The sequence below is a fragment of the Zootermopsis nevadensis genome, unplaced genomic scaffold (genome assembly GCF_977971745.1).
Source record: "Zootermopsis nevadensis isolate Lab colony 2312 unplaced genomic scaffold, Znev_1.0 Znev_ptg000001l, whole genome shotgun sequence".
Taxonomy (NCBI): Eukaryota; Metazoa; Arthropoda; class Insecta; order Blattodea; family Termopsidae; genus Zootermopsis; species Zootermopsis nevadensis.
Window position 1 is genome coordinate 8,614,443 of NW_028259133.1, and position 26,125 is coordinate 8,640,567.

Sequence of the window (26,125 nt, forward strand, 5' to 3'; positions counted from 1 at the left end):
TCAGACAAATATAGTAATAATATACTGAATTAGGACACGTCGACTTTCATACGCATGTTTTCCAATTTATGTAATAATAATCCTGCAATTTGGCTTTACTGTCTTATAGGATAATTTGAGAATTGAAATCGTAATTAAATAAACGAGAAGTAGATACAGCAAATAATATGCGAGACTAAAGGGAAATTGATTAAAGGTGTTTTGAGAGGACTGTACCAAGACCTAACTGGAAGGAAAAAGAGGAGAATTGAAAATGTGTAGTGTCTTAAATTGTGTACATAAAAATGTATTATTACGGTGATAAATAAAGGGGGGTAGGATGGGCGGTAACATGCAGCATGAACAAGCCTACGTGAGAAACGTACAAATTTTTAATAAGTAATGCACCACGTATCATAAATGAAAAGACGGTTTTGGCATGGACCTCAAATGGGCAGTTTGTGAGGGCGTAGACCCTTTGTACGGTTCCGTGTCGGGCTCTTATGAACACTGAAATGAAATTTCGAGTTCTGTAAACGGCGGGTTATTGTTTAATCTGCTGAGCGGTTGTCAACTTCTCAGATCGACTCTTTTTCATGGCGTTAGACTGAGATAATATTTGGGTTGTCTTCGTATCATGAACTTCCCTTTGTTGTTTGCGGGTATAGACCTATAGAGTTTCCTGGTGAATGAAAATTCTCTTTTTAAGACAATGTCCAATAGATCTGTGTTTATCTTTCTCAGTCTGTGAATTTCGTTTCAATTTGGGCATATTTGGTTCATGATATTTTGTTCTTATTTATTTAGTTCAGCATGTACACGCTATTTGTCTGTAATAAAGCAGAATAAATACGATATAAATTTGAAATATGGTTGTATATTTTATTTTTTATCATTGGTTTCTAATAAAGAATTTCGAAGTAATATAAAGTTAACGGACAGGGTGAAATATTATTTTATCAGAATCGGTTTGGATTACACTTACCTGCAGAAACACTTATTAAAACTGACTTTGTCAGTTGATCTATGCACCGTTAACAAGGTATAAGTAAATTTTCTGTTTTACTATGTGCACGATACAAGCATTTTAATGTAGTGGTTATAGAAACAAATACATTTTTAATCTGATAAATGAGATTGTATGTACGATCGTTGTCAGCAACACAAGCCTGCAGCATGGCATTCTGTTGTACGGTTTCAGTTCACGTAGGATTGCCTTTTCACGCTACTTAAACACGGCCGTTGCCTTGCTTATCTTTCGTTTTACGAGAGGTTAACAGAATGAGTACTGGTTATTCTTGTTGTAGTGTTATGTAAATTATATCAGCATTGGCATTTATGTGATCCATTATCTTCCCTCAAGAAATCGCTGTCCCTTAACATTACAAAAAAGAAAATAACCTAAGAGATTACACGTAGACCTTATGTGAGAGAAACTTGAATGTGTGTAAACTAAGAAGTAGGTTAATCCTGGGTATTAGTGTAGCCACATTGGTTTTGTTGTGGTAGGGAGTTTATTTTCTATTTAATCTGCAGTCACTATTCAGTTGTTTCAATTATTTGCAGGGCGAACTTCTAGGAGTGACGCGTGGACCAACATTAACAGGTAGGACCAGCTTACTGGAATATTTCCGCATAGATTTGTGTGAATATGAAGGTTTCAATAACTGTTGTATTGGTTACAAATAATGATTTTGTTGGGATAAACAATTTAAATTTTTAAACCGTTCGTAAGTACATAAATGCGCATGCAGCAAGCCAGAATATCCAAATTTATCCTCCCCTCACCTATTTTAATTAGAGCTTGGGAGTTAAGATAAATTAATATCGCCGTTTTACGGCAACTCACGCGATATATGTCTACCTGTTATAGGCATATAATTTTAAAGGCGCAGGTAAAAACCTGGGGTGAAGGATGTATTGTGAAGATGGTAATTGTTTTATAGTTATTTATAGCTGTCTGTGAAGTATGTCTTATCTCCTACCATGAAGTATGTAATATTTAACTTAATATTCGGGCTGGGTTAAATCTGAAAAGTGTGAATTAAATTTGCGCCTTTTCTTTCAAAGTTAAAGAAATATAGATATGCTGTTTTAAAGGGAATCACAACCAGTTCCCGTACAAAAAACAAAAATTCCTGTACATTTGCAAGATTGTCAGAGTAAGTAGGTACGTGTGAATGAGGACGTGGTTCTTCATCGGACAGTAACTGCAGTTCCGTACACATTTAAGCAAGATTACTGAATATTTCGCATTGTTTAAAAATATTGTTACGAAACTTAGTCCTTGAAATTGTGTTCAATTCAAAACGCCATCGAAATTCACCGACCAAATACAGTGGCGAAATTTTAAATTCTAGCTGCAGAAAAGATGCTGATTTTGTTCTTTCTGACATATTTACTGCCTTAGTTTGGTTTTGGGAAATAATTCCCCATAGGCCTACAGTAGAGGACAGATGACGTGGCATACTCTGTTCCAATCGTCGTGTACTTGAAGTTTTATAAAGATTAATGTCTTCTGTTTCTCACATCATCGAAATAAAGAGTGTGTTCGGATCTACGTCACTCTTGTCCCTCGGACCCAAATCCTCCACCGTCTACACTAATGAGGAATAATGGCTCCATCAAGACAATAGCTTCGTTATGTTGTATCTCCGTGTGCCGAGAGGATGAGCTGAAACTGCCTCCATCAGATTGCAACACCTGCGAATAAAGACATAGGCCTAGCTGAAATAATTCCCAGAAACCTTTTAAATGGTTGCATTGAGTTCGTTCTCGGGTAGATGCCAACTCTTGGGAACTGCAAACACGTGAAAGAAACGTTGTTTTGAAACCACAGGAACCCACTTGTATGTTAAAGAGATGGCAGCAAAGGGAGAGGAGGGGAAATTTAGACGTAACTGAAGTTTCATATTAATAATTGCAGACAGTTGGTTCTGTGTACCGGTCATTAAAATATCTGTGTTTTTGATTGATGTATAATAATGTAGTTGGTTCCTGAAAATAACTAATTGCTTTAGGATGTGAATTTCTTCCAGCTTTTTATCATGTATCCCTTCTTATGTCTAAATATTCTCCTTAGAATCCTTTTCTCAGACACCCTTAATCTATGTTTATTCTTTAAGTTAACGTTTTCGAAGTCTTAGATCCTGTGTAACGTTTCGGAATATGGACAATTTTATGGCGAAGAAGTGTTATAAAAGTCGGGATCGAGCTTCCATTTCACCTATGACACTATCGTTTGGGTACCTCCGGGATATAATGTGAACAGTCGGCCTATATCCTTCCTTATTTGCTACTCCTCCCAACTCCTCTGATCCTCTTGCTTTTTTCTTCTAACGGACGTGGAACGCACAGATTCGTCCCGACAGATGCACTTACATTGAAACGAAACCGACTATCCTGAACACAGAACAAACATTTCGTTCAGTGTTCACTGCACGTTAAACTACTTCCACATTAAATGTAACAGCTTGGTTCTAGAACGGCTTAATTTTCCTTTATAAGGAATTACCGAAAGGCTTATCTACCCTGTTCTGAATAGGAAGAAAATGGGAGAGTTTTCATGAGAATAAGCTGTGAGGAAAGTGGGGGGGGGGGGATTTTCCCGCATCTTATTCTTTCCCTGACCCCATGCTGTTAATGACCATCAGCAAATACCATTACAGAACAAGAAAATGTAGTCAATATCTCAACATCCAGCCCTCCCTTCTAGAGCCCTAGGCATTTCTTCTTCTGTATGGGGGCTGAGAATTTCTGAGAAGGAAATAAGTAAATTACTCTGATGGGCTCGTGTCCCTTCAAGCAGCGCGCTGTTGTACTCCCAGATTCTGAGTTCCGACAGTTGCCAAGTGACAGCCATACGACCGCCATTAGTGACCATTGAATGAGGCTCTTCATGCCTTGGCTTGTTTATTTATCTGGAATAGAAGAAAATGACGGTCTTAAGTTTCTGTCTGAGGGTCTAATCTTTTGTTGTTTTTGTGTTAAAACTAGGCTACCTGTATTTGCTAGACTACATTTCATTATCTCAGTCTTATTTTCTTCGGTTAGAAGTTTCATGACAATTTGAATGTTCTGTTTATATTCTTACTGTTTAATGTTGCCTGATTTTTATCATTTAAAGACTATTTAGATCGTTCACAGTAGCTGCGCTGTCTGGAGCTTGGTTCTAAATCCCACTCAAGGCATGAATATCTGTTTTGCTGCTTTCTGCGTTGTGTAGGCGGAGAACCTTTGACGAGCTGAACACTCGTCCAAGGTAAAAACAAAGTAAGGCAGTCCCACTATATGCCATGTAGGCGCTTGGGGGGGGGGATATAGCTCCTACTCATTCTTGACCTCGGCACTAGATGGGGCTGAGTGGTCAGCATCACGCCCCGGCCGGCTTTACCCCCGGTACCCATTGTAGAGGAGGCTGGGTGGGCCCCAGAACCGGTCTGGACGCAGAGGCTAGATGAAAAATCCTCTTCCCCCCGTCGGGGATCGAACCCCGGTTGTCAGTCCATAGCCAGTCAATTCGTCCAAGGAATCTTAAGAAATATCTGACTAGTTTAAGATACTTCCCACATATGAGGCGTCAGAAGTTCTGTAAAGACTGTAGAACCGCATAGTAAGTATAGACTATTTACAATATACCTTAAGATTCATATTCAGATTCAAACCTTTTTTTGTTAATATATTGAACTGGGAAGCGTTCCTCTGTGATGTGTAGTGTGTGACGTACATGCACAGAAAAGTACAAATGTTATTTATAAGTGGCACGTTCTTCCTCCGTTTATCACACACAATGTAGGTATGTGAGAATTGGAGGTAAGGCTTATCACATTCTTAACCTTTGCATTAAATGGAGTGAGTACTGGTCAACCTCTGGGTACCATTGGATATACAAAAGTAATACTAAGTATTAATATTACAGTCGTGGTTTTGTAGCCGAACGACCTTGCTGAACGTTCGGTAACTAGCTACCATTCAGTCGTCTTACAAGAGGCTTATATAATCAGCAAGATAAATAATAATAGATAACTTTCCGGACAACATTATTATTTAAGGCAGGTTGGGCCAACCCAAATGATCTTTCGGGCCACTTTGGAAATGCATCATAACTCCGCGGGCCACATATAAAATTATATATCCCCATATTAGATTTAGATACACTATAGACATTTTTTTGGAGTGAAAAATTGAAACATAATGAGTTATTATTATTGTGTTTACTATTATTCTTACATGTAAACATAGATAATAAATAATAATGTTACTAAGCGTACATTGTAAAGAAATATATAGCACTAAAAATTAAATATAAATATATTTTGTAAAAGTGTGATGAATCTCGTGGGCCGGAAAAATGTTCAAGGCGGGCCACATGCGGCCCGCCGGTTGGCATCCCTGATTTAAGGCTTCGTGAATCATATTTGCAAGTTTAATAATGAGAATAAGGTTGTCTTCTATACTGTTGCGACGTGTAGAAGTTTATCGAAGTTTTAGTCGTACTTGCTGTCATCATCATTATCATCATCAGGGCGAACGGACCTCTGAAACGTCGATAAGATTCTACGAGACTGCGAGGCGCAAAAGATCAGAAGCCTGTCTTCTTCATTATTGCTGCCATAAGAAGCCGAATTTCATTTATTAATAAATTCGGACCATATCATCGACTCAAAACTGTCCCTGTGCAATCAGCTGTCCAATGCCACTATTTCATTTGAAGGCGTAACGACGTTATACGTCTGTATTGTTAAACGTTCGTCGCCTTGATGTTCATCTGTTTGTTTATACTATGCATATTCAGCGTGTGTGTGTGCTCGCGAGAGAGCGAGCGAGCGCGCGTTGGTTTAATTCATGTGCCCGGAAGTGCTCCACCTAAATTTAGATAGACAGCGCACACTACGGGCCATATGATTCGTAACTTACAATTGAATTCAGGTCATGCGCACACGTGAATTGAGTGTCATGACGTGCGCTGTTTGATTACCTTTTTATAATTCATAGCCAACTTTTACACATATCGTAACCTTCACTGTGTGGTCTCTATTGTTTGTTAAAGTTGATGATGCCATTTTGTCACTATTTGATGAAGTTCTTTTCGAGTGTCAGATTGGTCATGTCAGTTACTGGCAGACAGATTTCGCAGTACAGCAAAGCAGGGTTTTAAAATCACTGGATTAGGCATGTACAGTTACAATTACCCATCTGGACGATTGGATTTTCGTGATTAAACTAAGGTTTATGTGAAAAAGTGTATATTACTAATGTTACGATATTAAAAGATATGTTTACGACGCTAGTGCATAATGGTTACGACCAGTGTGATGTCTTGAATGCTGTAAACATTCTTCAAATAATTCATCGACAAACAATTACTTGAACCACTCCCTTCTATTGAATTACACAATGGTCAGTCTGCGCATTAAAACTAACACACTGAATAACAAGTGACGGCCAACCTTGATCTGGTGATGTTCATTTGTTGTAGAAACTTCGCACGGCAACTTTCCTCGTCGCTTTGTATTTGTATCATGACAAATTATTTGTTTTGGATATGCAACTACTTTGAGGCTGTAAGCACGTGCTGCAACCTATCATTGGAGCTCAAAAGCTCTGTGTGTAAAGTAGCGACTGTAAAACAGAGAAGATGCTGATCATATTTTGCATGTCTATTGAATACGGCCGAATATGAATTTCGTGTAGCTATTTGATCCTCGGGGCTTGCCGCGGGACTAATCTTACACAATGAACATGCCAGTAGGCCTATAATGTCAGCAGGTAGGCCTATTGACCAGACAAAGGCGTTTCCAGTTGCAATAAATTTACACACGACTGCGTAAATCGTTTCGGATCGTAATGTTGGGACCTTTTGAATATTTTGCTACACCTTAACCACTAGACGAAATGTGCAGTATACTGACCTGGTATTCAATGGTCCCGAGATCAAACTGAACCATCGCCACTATTCTTGAAATGACAGTAATAAGCCTGTCAGTATGGTGACAACCAGTTACCTGAGGACGGAAGTAATCCAACTCGTCCGAAACGTTTTGTTAGTTTATATAAAATATGTATCACACAGTGGGCATGTTCAGCAGATATACTCGTAATGCTTAAGGGCGATCAGTCAAGCACTGTTACAAGTCCTTAAAAAAATCATTAGTAATATTGCGCACTTCTTAAAGAATTTAATTGGGTTAGGCCGTGTTTTTGTGATGCGAATACGGGATTTGATTATCTGATCTTTGTGATACTTGAGATTTTCACCGTGGTAAAATTATGGATTTTGGTATTCATACGCCATGTAGCCTTGTGGGCTGCCAGAGTTTTGGAAGTACCTACCTATCTGAAAATGGCGACGACATTAAATAGGTTGTGTCCATCTTGACTGAATTCATCTGGATCTTTGTGGTATTTAGTAGCGGACTGTTGTTTACACGGTAATGAAATATGTCCCTAGGAGCCGGGGACTTTCTTGAAGACTGAGGTATTATTAGCTTATCAAAATCAAATGCTGTCCAAGTAGTTAGGTGGTTGGCCTAAGTGATTTATACATATTTAATCATTTTCATCGCTACCAAAGTCATTGCGCAGTTAAGAGATTTCAAATCTTTAAGGAACATCGCTACGTTTAAGTGTGGTACAGTTCTTCTCACGACAGTGTGTGTTAGCTTACGCCTAACATCCGTGCTAGAGGACTATCGCTAATCTGTTTTCTTCGACTGCGTGCACATCAACCCTCTGTGAACTGTGGCAAAGGATCCACTTGGCAGAACACTTTCGCACTAATCGGGTAAGTTTTATGTGTAGAAAGATGCGATGCGATGCTTTTAGGATTTTATTTATTGACTTGTGAACTGTAATTCTGTTTTGATAACAAAGGCAGAACTTTTCAAAGTTAAGTAGGCCTGACACAAAGACTGCAGTAACAGTTCGCGTCCCCACTAACTTTTCATGTTTTACTACCAACACATAGGCCTATCTGCAATTGAATTTGTAATTTGATAACCTTAGCGAAGTGTGTAACAGTTGTTTTGAGTTGGCTACGTGTTTTCTTGAAAGTCGCACGTGCCGTGATCGTCGTAAATTTTGGTCGGTTTACATCATGATTAATATACGAATACCAAACATTATTCTATCGTACTTACTTGAGTTTAAATAAAGTTGTATACGTACAATTCTCATAAAACATTTTTTTCACGAATGCTCAAGTTAATATAGAGTGAACACTCTAGACCAATGTTAAGTAATTTTTCACCCGCGGCACGCCCTAATTTGTCAAAGACACTTGACAGCATACCACGGGCAGTTATGTTGGACGTTGACCATTATCAAATTTGTATGGACGACGTTTCGAGTTTCGGCTATACTGCCGTCTTCAAATGGTTATCATTATACCGACAAAATTTTATCATACCTTATTTCGATATTAGTGGTAACAGTTGGTGTCGAACACGGGACCATTTGATTATTTGGCTAGTACGTTAACCATTAGACCATCGGGAAGTTTAGGGTATACAGCCGACACCCGAAACGTCGTCTGAATCAACTCTGTTTTAGGCAATAGGCTATGTTAATTACGGTATCTTCACAACAAATTAATCGCTGTCACAAAACCTTAAAGTATGAAATTGTATTTAAGACAGGCAGGTTTTTGCTGACATGCTTTTACAATGTTTCGTCTTTCATAACCATATATTAAACATGTAGGCCTAATAAATAAACGACAGACATTTTCAGGAACATGTTAAATTATAAACAACAGTAGTATTCAGAGTAGCTTACAACAAAACACACGAAGACTAAACCTTGAGCTGCATTTGGTTTAGTCGGAGAACTGTCAGCCAGGTTCATCAACTTGTGTACACATGCACGCACGCACGCTCGCTCACTCACTCACTCACTCACTCACTCACTCACTCACTCACTCACTCACCCACTCACTCACTCACTCACTCACTCACTCACTCACTCACTCACTCCCTCCCTCCCTCCCTCCCTCCCTCCCTCCCTCCCTCTACCCAGGGTATTGAAACGACTACTATAGATGCTGGAATTAAACGTCTCTTAAATATTTTCCTCAAATATAGGCTATATGAAAGACCTGTAATCCTTGGAAGCTGAACATCGGCTGAATAATATTTTCAAATTTGGTAATTATAAAATGGCATATAACATATACACACAAATGAATTCAATTAGGTCTCTTTTATAAATTGAATTCAGCATCAGAATCGTTAAAACATAGGATAAACCTTTTGATTAAATGAATTAATTTCCCAGATGCCACTGATGATGACCTCTTGAGGTTGAAACGCGTATGGCAATAGTGCCTTTTTTATAGTGTTAATAGCTTGTTTGTTTACTTATTTTATATGTTTAGACCTACGTTTAAATAATCTGGTACACTTGCTTGAACTACTGTTACAGTTTTCATAACATAAGTACAAAGCTTGTGCAGATATTTCTACAAACGGTGCACCTAAAACTACAGATCTAATGTGTTCTAAGGCTGCGATAATCACCTAACGTGCATTTTAAAATTTACGATTTGAGGTATTGAAGGCGGTGGGTTTGAAGATGGCTGGCTGCCTTCTGGGTTATGGCGCCATGATGGTGAAGGCAACAAGGACCTCTGAAACGTCGGTAAACTTCTACCAGATAATATGGCGCAACAACCCAGAAGACAGCCACCTTCAATTTAAAATTGTCATCTGGTATAATTTTGTTTTTATGAACCCAGAGTCTTCACATAAGTGTAACATTTTCAAAAACTCTGCTTCACGTTTGAGACAAAACGACTAATTTTAATTCAGATAAATTAATGTGTTAATTTTCTATGTATTTGTATGTCGAAATGGTTGATATGCAATGTAGAATAAGGAGTTTACTTAGGTATGAGAATGGTATGGATAGATATATGCCCCTGACTCAACTGAAATTTAAATTGCGTCTGTTCCCATAACGTGTACACTTTCAGGACTTGGAACATTCTTATTTGTCTGTTGAATCCACTGTGACTTCATGGGGAAGATGAGAAATCCATACTAAGCTTCATTCCGAAAATCTTAAGGAAAACCTTGGCTAGTCTGTAGAATGAAGAGCGGGTAATTTCTGGGACAGTCTAGTGACTGTCAGCTTCTCAACAAAGTCAGAAGGCAAAACAAACAATCCACAGAAAGACTGAGGATTGGGGCTGTTAGTTTGATAAGTGTGATACCAATCCACGGCCCCATGCTCTGCTGTAGAACTTCATCGCTGATACTGCGATCGGTGGGCCTAGCACACAAAGTACGAAGGAGCAGGCAGTACAGGTCAGAGCCTGTAGAGGACTCTTCTTCGTTGGTGGGCTGTGGCCTGAGAAGGAGAGAACATACAAGAGAAGGTGGAACACAGCAGCGCACAAGTCGTTTGCGTCAGAAAATATCAAAAATTTATACTAGCACTCTTTCAGATTGTTTAATGTTGCGTGGCTAATGTCGGAAAAGCGCGGCGGAGCTAGGACTGGCAGCATTTTATTTTAATGCGAGAGATCTTGAAGGAAAGAGGAGGGGGATATAGAAAGGGGAAATGTAAAGAAGAGAAAAATGAAAAAAGGAAACAAAGAGGAGATTCTGGGTAGGCCCTAGGATGTATTGTGTTCAACTGAAAATTCCGCATTCATTTTTCGTCATATTCAGTTCGTGGAAGTGAAATGTTTACTGAATAATCTCAATGTAAGTGAAAATATGAATGCACTAATAAACGTTCGATTCTATAAAAGGATTTTAATTTCTTGACTAGATCAGCGAATTTTGTCTTTTCAAGGAGTGTTCTCTGTGCAGTTTGTGATTTGTACCTATAAGACATTTTAAAATATGCTATTTGTTTAAGACACGAATGGCTAAGAGAATAATGTTTGTCCTTTATTTCTTTTTAATTTTGTCTATCGTCTGTTAAATGTTTTTAAAGGTCTTAAAAATCGCAACGTCTCGAAGGATGGATCTTCCTTTGGCGTCAGGCAGGAGGATGACATCCATCCACTCTGTTCGATCCGGTGGACCGAGTTCCGAAGATCCATCCTTCAAAATGTTACATTTTAAGACTTATGGAGAAAACTTTCAACAGATGTCAAAGTAGAAAATTAAGTTATTACTAATACTACCATCACCAGATAAGAACTGTGTTTTTTGAATAAAATTTGATGTATCCTGTAGTACATTTTTAAATTTTTTTTCTTCGAAATTACAAATCGGTTGTAAGCCTGAATTTTTTTCGCAGATGAAGCTTTATTAAAATTAACTTATTTATGAAGAGTTAAAATTATTGTTATTATTTGCTTATTGTGTTGTGCTGTATCCGTAATGGTCTTCTGACTGTTTGTTACAGAACATTAATAATACAGAACTGAAGTTTTCTCATTCCGTGACTGTACATGCAAGATGGAAAAATATTGATATGGAAACCGTAGTGTGAGAGAAAGAGAGAGAGACAAAGAGACAGAAACAAGAAACTGATATACGAGTTCTCTTTGTAATGGTCTTCGAATAGAAAACTTTCATGACACTTTTTACTCATACACTTTATGTTCTTAGCCTTGTGATAGGTAAACATAATTCTTTGGTAGTAATAACAGATATTTGTTTTGAAACTGTAGAGTTACATTGTTTAATATCATTGCCTTTGTTTTAGTACTTGTGTGAACAAAAAAGGAAAGGAACTCCAACTTTCTGTATATTTTACGAGATAAACAATGCAATTTATCCTTCATGAGACTTGTAAATTAATATAAATTCACCTCACATTTATGGAAACACTTTAACGCACCTTTGTCATAAATATCCGTGGATGAAAGCGACATTGTGATTTTAATTATGATATTGGCAAAACATTTTGTGCTGTAGGTGTAAAATTCTGTCAGCTAATAAGTTTAAATAGTTCCGGGAGAAACACATAATGCGGACTTTTCCATGGTTTTACCAGAGTTACTAATAGAACTCATATCTGCTTACCTTGGATGTTTAATTTAGGTAATGAAAGTTTATGAGCCTACTGAAATAATAAAATGCTATTTAGCATGTGTTAGCGTGCTGGGCTTGTTAGCAGATGGTCCTTGAAGAGAATTATGTTGCAATCGATAATTCCTTTATTACATGTAATTGAAACTGTAGTGAATATTATTATTATTGTTGTTGTTTTCATCATAATTATCTCTGTGGGAAGAAGTTTTCAAGAACAGATTTTGACATGTTGAAACCTCAAGGATTTCCCCTTGTCGCCATGTTGAAATTATTAAACTGTAAACAATGTTTTATACAAGGGATTGTGCCCTTGCTCGCTTCTCTCGCCAACCTCGTCGTGGCCCATCGTTCCCACCCTTCCCTTGTTTTCCTTCCCATTTTTACCTACCTTCCTCAAATCTTCTTTGTTTTCATCCTTATTTTAAGCATTCACAGACGAATCATGAGGGAATGAACAACAGTTATGGTCGCTATGTCCTCTTAAACTTTAAATACTAGCGCGCCACAGTGTTCACACTCTACATACCTATTAAAAAATCTCTTTTTTTGAAACTGTTTCCTCCAGCATACCCAATAACTTGCACTGTCGTTGTTTTCCTAAAATTTCCCCTTGCTTCAGTTACCACTAAATTACTTATCTATTCATATTATCTGCCCTTCTACTGCCCTTCCTCTTTCTTCAAAGGGTAACAGGCACTTGACGAGATAGATTTGATATTAAGGCAAATTTTAGATGGGGCCCTTCGTCGAATGAATGATTTTAGTTAAGTATGGATGTACTATATGCAACGACAATGCGTAAGCAACTGTCTGTTACTGGCTTCTGGGTGGAACTGCATGGCCTCTGTTGTGATGATCGTGTCGAAGACTATTACGAGGCATAGAAATTACTTTACTAGTAGGTAACTTTTATACACAGCTCCCACGTCATTTTAAACACTGTGTATGCCTTATTTTTTTATATTTGCGACGAAAAGTTGCAAAATGAGCCTTTTAAATTGTTTATGTGTGTCTGTCTGTCTACGTGTAAGAAACTGAGAAACGAACGAATTTATATGAAGCGTTATATTAGTTTTACTACAATTTGTCGATAAATTTTAGTTTTGATTACATCGATTAACAATATGGGACAGTTTACACTTAATAGATGAACTGCATCTCGCATCTCGAGGGCAGCTCGCTAAATCTTTTATCAGATCGAACAATGTTTCTGACAGAAGAAGTAAAGAATAATGGAACACAGGTCTTAAGTCCAAAGCATTTTTTACGAAAGTCTTGCCTCTTCATTTTTGATTATTTGTGATTTATTTATGGCACTGTTGGTATATAAGAGGAAAACCTATGTACTATTAATCTTGGTGGTTCACAGATGGGAATCAAAATTGTTATACATGCCTTGTCATTATAAATCGAAGACACTCTTAATGAATTTGAAAAAATAATTGTTTTGAAGGCCGTTACTTGACCGAACAGCCTGTTTTAACCTGGCTATAAAAGTGCGACATCGCTTAGCAATCACGAATTTAAAATACAGAGCCAGGAATAACAGCGAGAATTTCAAAATTGTTACGTTTTGCTTACATTTTCTATCCTATTAAATTAAGAAACATCTATTTTCATGCACTGAATTAAGAACATTGAAATTTTGTGATAAATGTGCTGAACGGTACTCACGTGTTTAAAGCGAAGAATACCTTTTTGAAAACAGAAGTGTCTTTGGTACCCCGCACGTTCATTAACCCTCGAGCCAGAAATAAAAACAGCGATATATAACACTGGGACGGTGGAATTCATTCACCGTGATATACTGATGCTTTGCCTCTCTTCGCCACAGTATATCGGTCGTGTAGGTTATTCTATTGCTTGTTCACATGCTGCTGCTTATCTCCTGGTGACAACATACTTACGATGTTTAGTGTCGCAAGTCTCGTACCACGCACATGATGTTAGTTCCATCTGAAAGCAACAAAAAATAAAACGTGATCATAAATACTCCTGAGGTTTTCCTGTTTTCCTCACACATCTCTCTTCTTCACTTGTCATCTTTGTTTCCGCAACAAAGAGGATGCAGGAAATGTTTAATATTCTGTTGAAACAGTGTAATATGTTATCATTTGGGCCTACAAATAGTGTATTCGGACACTCACACTGTTTGATGTTGACCCTGCATTTTATATAAATAACATTTCGGAAGTTGTCTTCAGATAATTTGTTGGGATCTTATTATCAGGCTTTCTATTTATTAAATATAAGCAAATGCAAGCATTATATAAACTATCTTCGACGAAGTTTAACTTTGGTCTGTCAGTATGTTACTGATGTGGAGAAATAGACAGTACTGTAAAACGTTTGCTCTAATTCTTCTCGATAACTTAACTTTCTATAAAACAGATTTTATATTTTTAATATTGCAACTTGTTCTCTTCACGCTGTGTCATTTGAAAGACACGTTACGTCATAAAGCATTGTTTTCTAGCCTTCCATTTGTGGAATATACGAAAAGAATAATACTGTACGTTTTGAAGTGAATATACGTATTGTAAATTTAATACTTGCAGCAACCTCCTTCTTTTACTCACAAGTGTAACCTTAGCTAGCTTCACGGAGCAAAATGTAGATCGAAAAGCTGACGGCCGTTTACCAGATTATGAAACATCTAATGTTATATATGCCGAAAGTTAATTTTCTTGTTCAAAATATCCCCTTTCTCCCATTTGACGTTATCCTGAGTCAGTTAAATTGTAGTCCACTCCTCCGCATTACTTTATAAGATGCATTTAATGTCATTTACTCATCTAAGCTAAGGTCTCTGAACTTGAAATTTACTTTTAGATTATCCTGCTAAACTATTGTATGAATTTAATCTCTCCATGCGTGTTAAATTCCGCCAACCTATTCATCCTTCTTAGCTTTAATACCGTAACAGTTTTTAGCCCTATTTGGAGAAAGGTGGGCTATAAACCATGAATCATCTCATTATGCAGTTTTCTTAATTTTCCTGTTACTCCTCCTCTGTTTAAATCCCACACATTCTTTTCAACACTTTCGATAAAGCAGTTATAAAATTAAAATCAGAACAGGAATAATTTTTGTAATTATTACAGATATCTTGACTTTTACCCCTTATGGAATCCACTTTAATTCATTAGGCTGACACTGGTGGTAACATATTTTGTTTTCAAGGTAATTTTTATTGTTTCGATAATCTTTGCTTATTGTTCTGAAACAATAAAACACCTGCCTTTGGCTGTGTTGTCATTCCCTTGTTAGGCACAGTGCTATGATCAACTATTTTCATCTTACAAATACACGTAATTAGATTTAAGGTACCGTCTTACAAATAAAATTTGTATTACTCGTAAAAACACAAAGCCAAGAATTAATTTAGTCCACCACGCAGTAGACAAATTTGGTAAAGAGATCGATTGTCACCTCTCCTTATTGATAACAATATCGATATAAATTTGGCAATATAGTACTAAGACGTTTGTCGTCCCCGTAATAGATGAACTTTGTTACATGTTTAATGTTCAATGAGTTGCAACGCTTCCTTTAAGCTACGTGAAATACTAAAAGTAAAGTAAAGTTTGTCCCACTATACGCCATGTAGGCGTTTGGGGTGAGTGGAGGTATAGCTCCTCTCTTCCTTGACCTCGGCAATAGATGGGGGTGAGTGGTCAGCATCACGCCCGGCTGGCTTTACCCCCGGGAAAGGACCCCGGTACCCATTGTAGAGGAGGCTGGGTGGGCCCCAGAGCCGGTCTGGACGCAGAGGATAGAGGAAAAATCCTCTGCCTCCGTCGGGGATCGAACCCCGGTCGTCCAGCCCGTAGCTAGTCACTACACTGACTGAGCTATCCCGGCTCATACGTGAAATACTAGGAAACAGAAAAACGAAGATTGTAGTCACAGGTGAAGCAAACAAGGCGAATAATTAGCCGGATGTGTGTGAATACGAGATGCAAGTTGGACTCTGGTTTCCCCAGGGCGCTACACATCATGCACACTATCTGCCTGCCGACAAGGTACGCAAGTAGCCGCTGTAATTAACACGAGAACCTATTTTCAAATCCCCAAGATCACATTTTCGCTCTGAACCTCTTGTTTTCAGCTGCTGCGGGAGCTATATATAAGAGACTGTAACATTACATACGGCAGTCTAATGCTCCAATTGAAGAACCATGAAAACCTGTAAGTCCTTTACGGTAGACTCCGTAGAAAAACTCTATTTTGACTCGTGACTTTTTAGGAAAGTGTTTTAAAATATTTTTTAACTTATTCTTCTGCTGTTACTGACGCTTTAATGAATTAGGTCCAGTGGCATGTTCCAAATGAAAATAAATTCTGAAAAATAAATCCTACAGAAATTTGGTATTGCTACAGGAATATCTGCACGACAGAACGCGGATATGGGCCAATTCAGCGATCGAAGCTGTGCACAAAATTGTGGTTAGATTGTATTATAACTTTATATGAATTTGATCCTGTGAAGCAAAGCCCTTCCTCAGAAACTGATTTATAGCAGCCTAGCTGATCAAAAACTTCACCGGCTTTTCATTAATCAAAAGCCCTATCCTGAGCCATTTGTATCCAGTCGACTTCAACGCACTCTACTTATTCAAGGCCAATTTAAAATCGTCCGCCCACGCACATCTGGATTTTTGGCTTTTCCGACCAAGACCTTTTTGCCTTATTATTTACCCCCATGTTCCATCCATCGCTATTTTATCACTGCACTTCTGTTTTATAAAAATGTAAATTAAGAAGTTCCTCGTTGTCGATTACAGATGCAGTATTACTTAAACTGAGTTTATATCAAGAACATTAGCAAATTTGAGCGGTAAATTAAGTTTTCGTTTTTTGAGGGTGGTAAATATTACCGATAGTTCGGACGAACTTGCTGCCTTCTTGATAATGACGTTTCTGACCTCGAAGGACGCTACAAGTGCCTCCTCAATGTTGGTAGTGATTACGTTTTCGATACTGCCGGATACCTAGAAGAAAATTATGAAATTATATTTTTCATGTTTCCATACTTGATAGAATTTTTAAGACTGTTTAGTTGCGTGCCATGAGCTTTACTAAACGTGTCTAGTCTCGGACTTTATTTTCAATTTAATTGTCTGCGTTATGCTATAATGCTTTATCGTTTGTAGTACTCTTTTGTGTTTACTTTAACATACGTTTTTAGGAGGCAGAATTGCGCATCATAACCGGAGAACAATTTTAATTAGAAATCATGTTGCTTGCACGCAGTACTGTTTTCTTCTGTTTTTTATTCGTTAAATTAAATTATATGCAAACTAGGCTTGTACGACTTGGCTCTCCATTTTTATTCACATTTTTCACAAGGATGATGTTTGTGTAGGATCATTGCTTCCCCATCATGAATATTCATGGTAGAATCAACCCTTCACTAAGAGCCCCGCATTACGGTACGTTTTGTGTTCTTTTTCCCTTTCGCTCATCCCCATCCACCCTACACACAATTTCACTACCCTTCGTCTCGTAGTGTCATTATTTTCTCTCTTTTTTTCCCCGTCTCTCTTCTCCCTTTTTCTGTTCTCAGCATGTTCATCCACAATGTATATACGTTATCCCCTGTCTCAAAGAAAAATAACTTTCCGAAATTTATTGCACGAAGAGATAGATTTGTAACAAGCCCCAAGTTTCTTAATATTCTTCTGTACTCCAATATTTTCTTCAATTTTTTGTTGTTGAATTTAACCAAACGGTGTTACATATATAGAGCAGTTTACACTTCGGTTTGCATGTTTTTACTTATACCCACGAGGTCCCTCAAGCCCCACATTTACGTGTTTCAGAAGTGTGTCTATTAATACCTCAGGTGTTGGTACTTCTCAACGATGCATCTGGCCAACGTTAAGAGTATGAAATCTCCGGAAAAAGTAGTTATTCTTTCATCCAATAGGTTTACGTATTCCTTTATTAAGTTTATGGGTGTACCAGGGAGTCATTACCACATTTAAAGTCAAGTTGCCTTCCGTAGAACTTTCTCCGATTTAATGCCAAAAACGGAAGAGGACTGATGAATTATATTGTGCTACTGCAATGTTATGGAGGCCTTCCCGATATTTAACAAGTGCGGGATTAAAGTAAAACACAAGAGAGTTTTGTTTATGAGGTTTGTTTTAAGCTGCGTTATTCAGGAACAGAATTATCTCGTAATTTGGTTAATTTCTAAGTATCTTCTTCGTAATTAAGTTTCGTTTATGAAGGACGTATATTTACGTTTAATTAGAAGCGTTTCTGTTTCTGGAATTAGAACAAAAATAACACAATTTAACAATTTTATGACATGTGTCTTCAGTCGGAGTGTGTATTTTATACGCCACGGAGTGTCTAACAGGATATAAGATATTGATTTGTTATGGTTTTGGACTTGTTTTTCGTTTCAATTAAAATTTACTTCAGCACAGAACCTGCATTATTATGCCTAATTAAATTCCAGAAGTTGTCTGCGGGTGTGTCTGATTGGCTTAATAGCGAGTATGACCATGTGAACTCTACGAGGTTTTGTCCTTAGATAAAGATAGTGCAGTCCTGCAAAATAGCTTTATTCGGCAGTGTGTTATTTTTTGTAGTGTTCTGTTGACGACAGGTCCATATGAACAGGATCCTTCCATCCTTTTCTCGGACTGGGACCTGTTCATATACGTTCTTGGCAGAGATGATCAGAAGTGGTTTGCCATTGCCTTCTTCTGTGTGTGAGTGGAGTAATTGTTGGGATGCCACGGAGAAACCGGGGAAGCCCTCGGAGGAAAACTCCGTGATGCCTAGACCACGGCCTTGCCCAACACAAGTTATAAATTTGAGCACCACAGGGAATTGAACCCGGGACCCCAGGCTTACAAGGCTAGTGTTCTGACCGCTAGACGACATATATATATATATATATATATATATATATATAGAGAGAGAGAGAGAGAGAGAGAGAGAGAGAGAGAGAGAGCATTGTATCAGTCATACTATACGCCTTGTCTGGAAAGTCGCTGTTTGCACTGAGGAACCCATGTTCCTGTTCAAAAAAATAAGGAGTAAGATATTTTAATAACAACCCCAGATGGCGTCCTTGATTTATGACAGTTTTCTTTAACATTCGAATTCCTCTCCCATTGTCTAACTTCCCACTGTTTCATCTTGCTTCCTCCTGATCCTGTTACCCTTCTTGTCATTATGATTCACAATAAGTTATTAGAGTTGCCTGTTTTCTCGTGTCACTTGGGTGGAGTTCTGAAATCATGCCATGAGAGTGACTTACATGGTAATTGCGCATAAAGGCGGTGGAGATTGTACGAGGGTTTCAATGTGACGTTACGCCTACAAAACCGACCCTGAATCACAAGTGCTGTGAGGGGAGTCTCAGGGACGTAGTAAGTTCACATGTCCGGAACACGTAAGCTGTCATTGAATATTATTCCACTTGCCGCGTTATAAACTGGCGTGCCTGTCTCTGGATGCCATGAATTTTAGTGCTCAGTAATGTTACAATGGCGAAGGGTAATGAGATTCATGTAACAACTGGATTATGAGAGATTATTACGGTTTTTATCACCCCATGTTTTATTTAAAGCAGTTCCTATGGCCGACGGCGGATCTGTGTAATGAACGTGTTTTCAAGGTACATGGCTCAGATTAGTTATGCATGTTTGATTTTATTCATTATTCTTCAAAATTACGTAGAGAAAACAACAGAAATTCATATAAATTCTGTTATTTAGTTATTTCGATTCGTATGTTTTGTGTTGGAATTATAAAATATTATGGGCTGTATTTTTCATTCAAACTCATATTTACGGTTAAGGGAACAGAATCGAAAGTTCGGTTATGTTTAAAAAATTAATCGCTAATATGATGACTTTCGTTACGTCGTAGGAGGTAATAATGTATGCATTATTTCGAAGTTGTTAATACTATTGCGATAAAATTTACAGATTTTCTAGAGACAAGGTGCCTCTGGTGATCACAGAGCTACTCGAAGTGTTCTGACCTTGTGTGTATCTGTCGAGTTAATCAGAGAACATTTTTACAGGCCTGTAGTTTTATTCTACTGTAAATAGTAAATTTTCTTTACACGTATAACAGCATACTGGAGGATGCGCAGATATGCAGAACCGATCTAAATTAAACCATTTCCGAACTCAGGAAATTTGTTTATATTCGGGACAATAGCTACATGAATCTCGATTTTAAGTGTTTTGCTCCCATGTGGTGTCGGTCATAATATAAAACTGTAGGCAGTCTCGCAAGTACAGAATTGAAGACTCAGGAAAGAGAGAGAAAAAAAGCGTGCAGCAACACTGGCTGGATTCAGCTGCTATATTTAGAAAGGTTTCTTCTCCTCATCTGTGTTCAGGGAACCGTAAAGAGATGTCTAATAAAGACTCCTGAGGGGACGACTCTAACCTATACGGTCTCGTACATTTCGTTCTGACAAAGTAGGTTTAATGATCCATGTCTAGGGCTGTACTAGATCTTCACGTTCAAAATTCTCTAACAGAGACATTTGTCACTTAATGAAGAAGTTCCCTTCCGTAACGTGCATTCTATTGTGGATATTTCGTTGTATGTGAGACATGTCAGTTCTGTTGTTGCTTTGAGATTTTTATGAATGACGATACATCTTCATTACGCAAGTCTGAATTGGAAAATGTACTGCTAAATGTAATGTTTGTCAGTTGTGAACTCAACAGTATATGTTTCATGTTCTCATGGTATTGGAAATTCTACTTAAGAGACGTCTTCTCCAGTAAAATACCTGGTTGGCTATAAAGTAGCCGTACCCATATTCTATGAAGTGTATACAAATAAATCGAACAATTGAAAATGGAGTCTTGAGAAAACTGTTCCTCCAGTAGATAAACATCACCTGTTAGTTATGTGAGTCAATCCGTATAAATAATTCAGTGCAGACTTCTCAGGCTAGGCCTGACTGTCACATTAATTAACCCTTTAGAGCCCAGCAGTATCTATATGTACCACCTGCTTTAACATTCAGCAACTCTTAGTTTTTCCCACAAATATTTATGGGTTCTGTATGATTCTCGCAATAAACAGCTATTATTTCCTTACACATTAATAACAAACTGGCATTTGCAATGGAGACTTGTGCTTTATTTGCTCTCGAACTGAATTCTTAAATATAATTTAGATGAGCTTCGATTCCAAAGGTTTAATCTCAGGACCTGATAGATAATTGCACGGAAAAAGATATAAATACAACATAAACAGTCCTGACCTATGTGAACATGTATAAATATGAAATTTGATTTAGTTTGGTTTCTTTACTCCATGTTGGTTTTCTTTTTTACAAACAAATTCTGCCCTTTTCCTTCCAGCTTTATCCTCAGCTACCACAAACGAAAGTGGTACACTTCGTAGGGGAAGACCAAGGGAACATTTCGCATTTTATAGACCATCAAAGACGTTTCAAAACTGCCTTTAAAGCAAGGAAGTTGCTAGTCCATTTTCTCGCTCTTTCTCTGTGTCTATTAATGAACTAGCCACTTTCGTAGGTCTGAAGGATAAAAGCGTCTCTCCTGCAGAAAAAGAACGGGTAACAAGTCGTACGGCCTCCATGGCATTCTGCGTTTCTTTTTCTAATAAAAAGCATTCTGTTTCCTGCTGAAGGATTTATATGTGCTCTACTACTTCATTGTCTGTAAAAGAATCCCAAGGTACTGCATTAAACAGGTAGTCTTTCAGAGTAAAGTGACTTATATCCGATGTGTTAGTTGTAACATCAGTTAGTGTAAAATATATTTTGAAGAGTTTGTATGCTTATTTCTTTAAATAGCACTGCAAACGTACAACATAGCATATACCTTCTATGAAACTAGAAGTTTCTCAGCTCCTCGAAAAATTACGCGGAATGTGTGGATCTTAAGGTTTCCTTTCGAGTTATCAAAATCCCGACACTGAACGCTATCTTGAAACATTTAAACATACTACACGCCTTTTCACCACGTTTCTTTAAAATAAAGTGAAATATTATCTTCTCATCTTCACATAGGTCTTCCAAGTTGTCGATGCTTTTGTCATCTCTTACCTGCCCTGATACCACCCAGTTGAAGTAATTTATGGTTCCCTGCCTTGTGATTGATATATAGATACCGAGATATTTGCCAAAAAGGAGGCTACCAGCCTTGTCATTCTTCATATTTAGTTCTCACTGTCGCCTCTTATTCATCAGCTAAATAATGAAATACGTCTAACATGTCGGCTGGGAATAATCCTTGTGGGATGCCACAAAGAGTTCTCCCTGAACCACGTTGTTATTTCTCATTGGATAGCACCCCGCTCCTCTACACGCCCAGTCACTTCATCACCCCCCCCCCCCCCCTCATGTTTCGCTGTTAGATCCAAATAAAGGCTTGAAGCAATTAAGTCTGAATCTGACTGCATCAACATCTCTCCTTTTTGGTCGAAAGACATTCAGGCTCTGGAGGTTGTTTACTATTGATTTTGAGTGAGAATCGACAGTATTACCCATTAGCGTCTATGGAATGTCTTTGTAGATATATTTTGCTAAACCATCGAAGAGAAAATATATTATAATGAATTCTTCTCGGGCTAACAGCCGTGTAAAGTGATTTATTGAAGAAAACACGAATATTTCGAGAACCATCTTCGTCGCTGTGAAAACTTCAGATCATACAGAAAATGCATTCCTTACATAGATACGCAAGTCTGTTACAGGCTTAAGTGTACACCTGGCTTGTTTATTTGTTATTTAAATGTCTTCTTCCGATTTAGTCAGCGTTGTAGAAGTTTATTTGTTTAGCCTGTCAGGCATTTGAAACCATCCGATCACAGCAGCTACGCATTGTAAGATGTAGGTTTTCAGCTCTCGAACACTGGGGTCGTGGCTTCAGATATAACTCAAGGTACTGATGTTTGTTTGCGTGTTTTTGTGTTGTGTTGTCCTGTGCAGATAGAGGCCCTGAGTCAAGTTGATAACCCGTCCAAGGCTTGAACGGATTCATGGCTACAGAAGTCGTTTTGAATACGGCCAATTCATTAAAAGCTGAAGAAGAAAATTGGTACAACTTAGCAAACGGAAATATAGAGACCCTATTCATTCTCTGAAAATAATTCGAATCTGCTTTCCGAATGTTAAAAAATCTGGCATGTTTCAGCCCCTCTGCTGCAGTGAGAGTCGGAACCAACAAAGATTTTCCGATTAACAAGTGGGTCGTATCATTATATGCCGCGTGTTCTGAGTTGATTTGACAGTTGTATTTATTACTCTGGCATAGAAGTTCGTGTCAGTTTCTAGGGAGTATCTGATTTAAAATTCCTTGTATATTTATAGACATGAAACATTACCACCAAAACTACTGTAGGCGATGTGTAGTTATTAAATATCACTGCATTTCATCAGTCTCTGTTTGTGGGTTGGATCTTCTCGGACAAGAACAATTCTTCCATGTATTCAGGCGAAAGAAACCTTTTCAGTATGCTTTGGAATTTTTATCACAAACTAACGGGATTTAAAGTGACGATTATGATGATGATGATGACGACGATTCAACCTAAAGAATAATAAAAAAGAGATGGAAAGGAATAAAAGGAAAAAAGTGGCCACTAAAAGTTTCACGGCCGCCATAAACATAAAATGGAACTGCGTGAGCAACTGTTTCTGGTGTGTTTCAGTGCAGGTAGGTCTATGCAGTATTTCCATCCAGAGGGCCTACTGCAACCACTAAGAAAGGGGACGGGGTGGGAGGAGAGAAGGTGGGGAAGTGACGTGGTGAGGGGGAATGTTGACTTCACCTTTTGATTTGAGAGTCAAAGCTCTACACGTCTCGTGTGGGGTAGTGTACAGGCTAGGTGGCTGAACGTAAGTTGGCTGTGGAGCACATGATGATGCCCCCAAACGAGCAGTTTTAACGAACATAAAATTTAATTTTATTGTACAACAGTAGAAGGAAAAAGAATGTAAGCCTATAGGAGATTGAAAGAGTGGATGTTTGCTTGACAGTTTTAAAGGTCGACGTGTGGTGGCAGCAATAGTTTCAGGTGTTGAACGTTTGCAGGCTACTGCGAGAGACAGCACTCTGGTAATAAAGTACATTTTTACAACCCCGCCATTACCCTGTTTATCCACTGACACAAATCTCAAACATTTATTAAAGCAGTGGATATATTTGATAATGTACTTTGCTCAGTCAAAATGCAATTAAAGTAAACGTAAGTTTTGTTTTATAGATCTAGTTATTACGCATATTTCTTAGAAATATTCCACCATATTAATTAAAAGAAGAAACATTTAGTATCCATATTTTTATGTACTTGTGTAATTAAAGTACATGGGAAATTATTACAAGAATGAATATCTTTATTGCAACGTAGTCAAGCCTACAGTACGTTTAGAATGACGCAACGCCTACGATGCTCCCAGGAGGCTTAGCGCTGTGGATTCTGCGCACTTAAACGTGAAATAAAATGATGCGAAAAAGCGTATCATATTGCATGTGATCTACTTTTATCTTTCTAATTTTTCTCTTGGTTAATGTAATTTATTTCCTCTGTTATTCATTCTGTATGGTTTCTTCTATAGTAAATCGTTCATGATACAAAAGGGATTGGAACCTAAGAACAAAGTGTGCTTGCAGTGGCCCATGATCAGTGTTTATGTCTACGTATTGATAAGTTCTGATCGATGTACCTGTTTGAAAATCGAACTGATAGTGATCAGAATACAAGAAAGAAGAACAGACTCAGAACAGGGCCCACTAGCTGGCTTCTCTGAGCGCGATAGCAGACCACCAGCCTGCACATGATGCTAATCGAATATCACACACTCTCGAACGATTATGCCTCGTGGAGACAGCCACGGACTTCTGCATCCCTCCACAAACCCATATTTTTCGTAATCTCTCCAAGTCGTCTTGTTAAGATTGATCAGTTGAGTTTCAGTAAGGTAGATTTTAGTTTATATAGGTCTATTAAATATAAATAAATCTGCTGTTTGTTAACGTAAAGAAATAAGGTGCGGGGATGTAAAATTGACTCGCTGTTTTGAACACTGTAATGAACATTTGGGTTTCACAGAGGTCGATATGTTTCTTGACTAGCTGAGAATCTATTAGCTCCTAATATTGATGATATAAATAATTATCGTAGTAATGACGTGTCCAAGTTGCCAGAAATGAATCTGCTTTGCGTTGAAAAGTAATACCACTTATTACAGCGTTGTCCTTGCATTGGAAGTACAAAATTTGTAAAATTCCCTGTTAAAGCAAATAAATTTCAAAAATGTATGATTTGAAGTTCTCACGGCAGCGAGCATGAATATGGCTGTCTTATGGGTTGTGCGCCGTGTAGTCTTGTAGAAGTTTACCTACGTTTCAGAGGTCCACGCTGCCTCTATTATTAGGACTGTCGCTCTGATGATGGAAGCAGCAAGTTGAAATCAATTCGCTTCAGAGTGAAGATGAAGACAATATGAGAAGCGAAATGTATTTACTTTGAAGACGAAGAGGAATATGGGGAATTAACGAAATTAATATTGAAGCGGAAAGTAGAAATGTTCTTCTGTCTGCCCAAGAACTGTTTGAGAGCAATGTTTGTATTTTTCCTTTGGCTCTGTGTTTTCAGATAAAATGTATCCCCTTGTATTTTCAATTATCACTTGCAGCAATGTAATTGTATATAGCCTATAACATGAAAAGTTTTTTCTACACCATTATGTGTTTTATACGGTTCTTTCTGTAAGTTAGCCACTCGCGTCCTATACGAAGACCACCATTAAAACTCATACTTAAGTGGCAACTCAGAACCATAAATTTTCCACCTGCATTGTGAACTGAACCAATGATCTTGTTTCGTTTTGTTCTGCTTCATTTTTTATTTCCAAAAACGTATTCCCACCGCCTACGTAGTCTGCTATTAGCTCATAACTACGACTCCACCAAGTAAATTTTCTTGTCCATGTTTGACAGGAATGTAATGTGCGAAACTGATCCTTATGTATACTTTAAGATTCTTATTTAAATCACGTGGTGAACACCATTGTACATAAGGACTGTATCTGATGGGGTGAAGAGTAGATTGGATGGTTGTTTGGCGGAGGGGGAGGTAGGTTCCTGCTACCTGTAAGTCGGCTTGGCTTCAAAGTTAAAGTGATTAAT

At 37.9% G+C, this 26,125-nt stretch overlaps 1 protein-coding gene across 1 annotated transcript in view; it reads left to right on the forward strand.

Annotated features, from left to right (window-relative positions):
* Nucleotides 1-26,125, forward strand: part of LOC110832120 (uncharacterized) — a 271,825-nt gene that overhangs the window by 19,154 nt on the left and 226,546 nt on the right. Inside the window, exon 2 of the mRNA XM_087342498.1 lies at nucleotides 1,546-1,585. The gene's annotated coding sequence lies outside the window, so the exon portion shown is untranslated. The remainder of the gene's footprint in view (nucleotides 1-1,545; nucleotides 1,586-26,125) is intronic.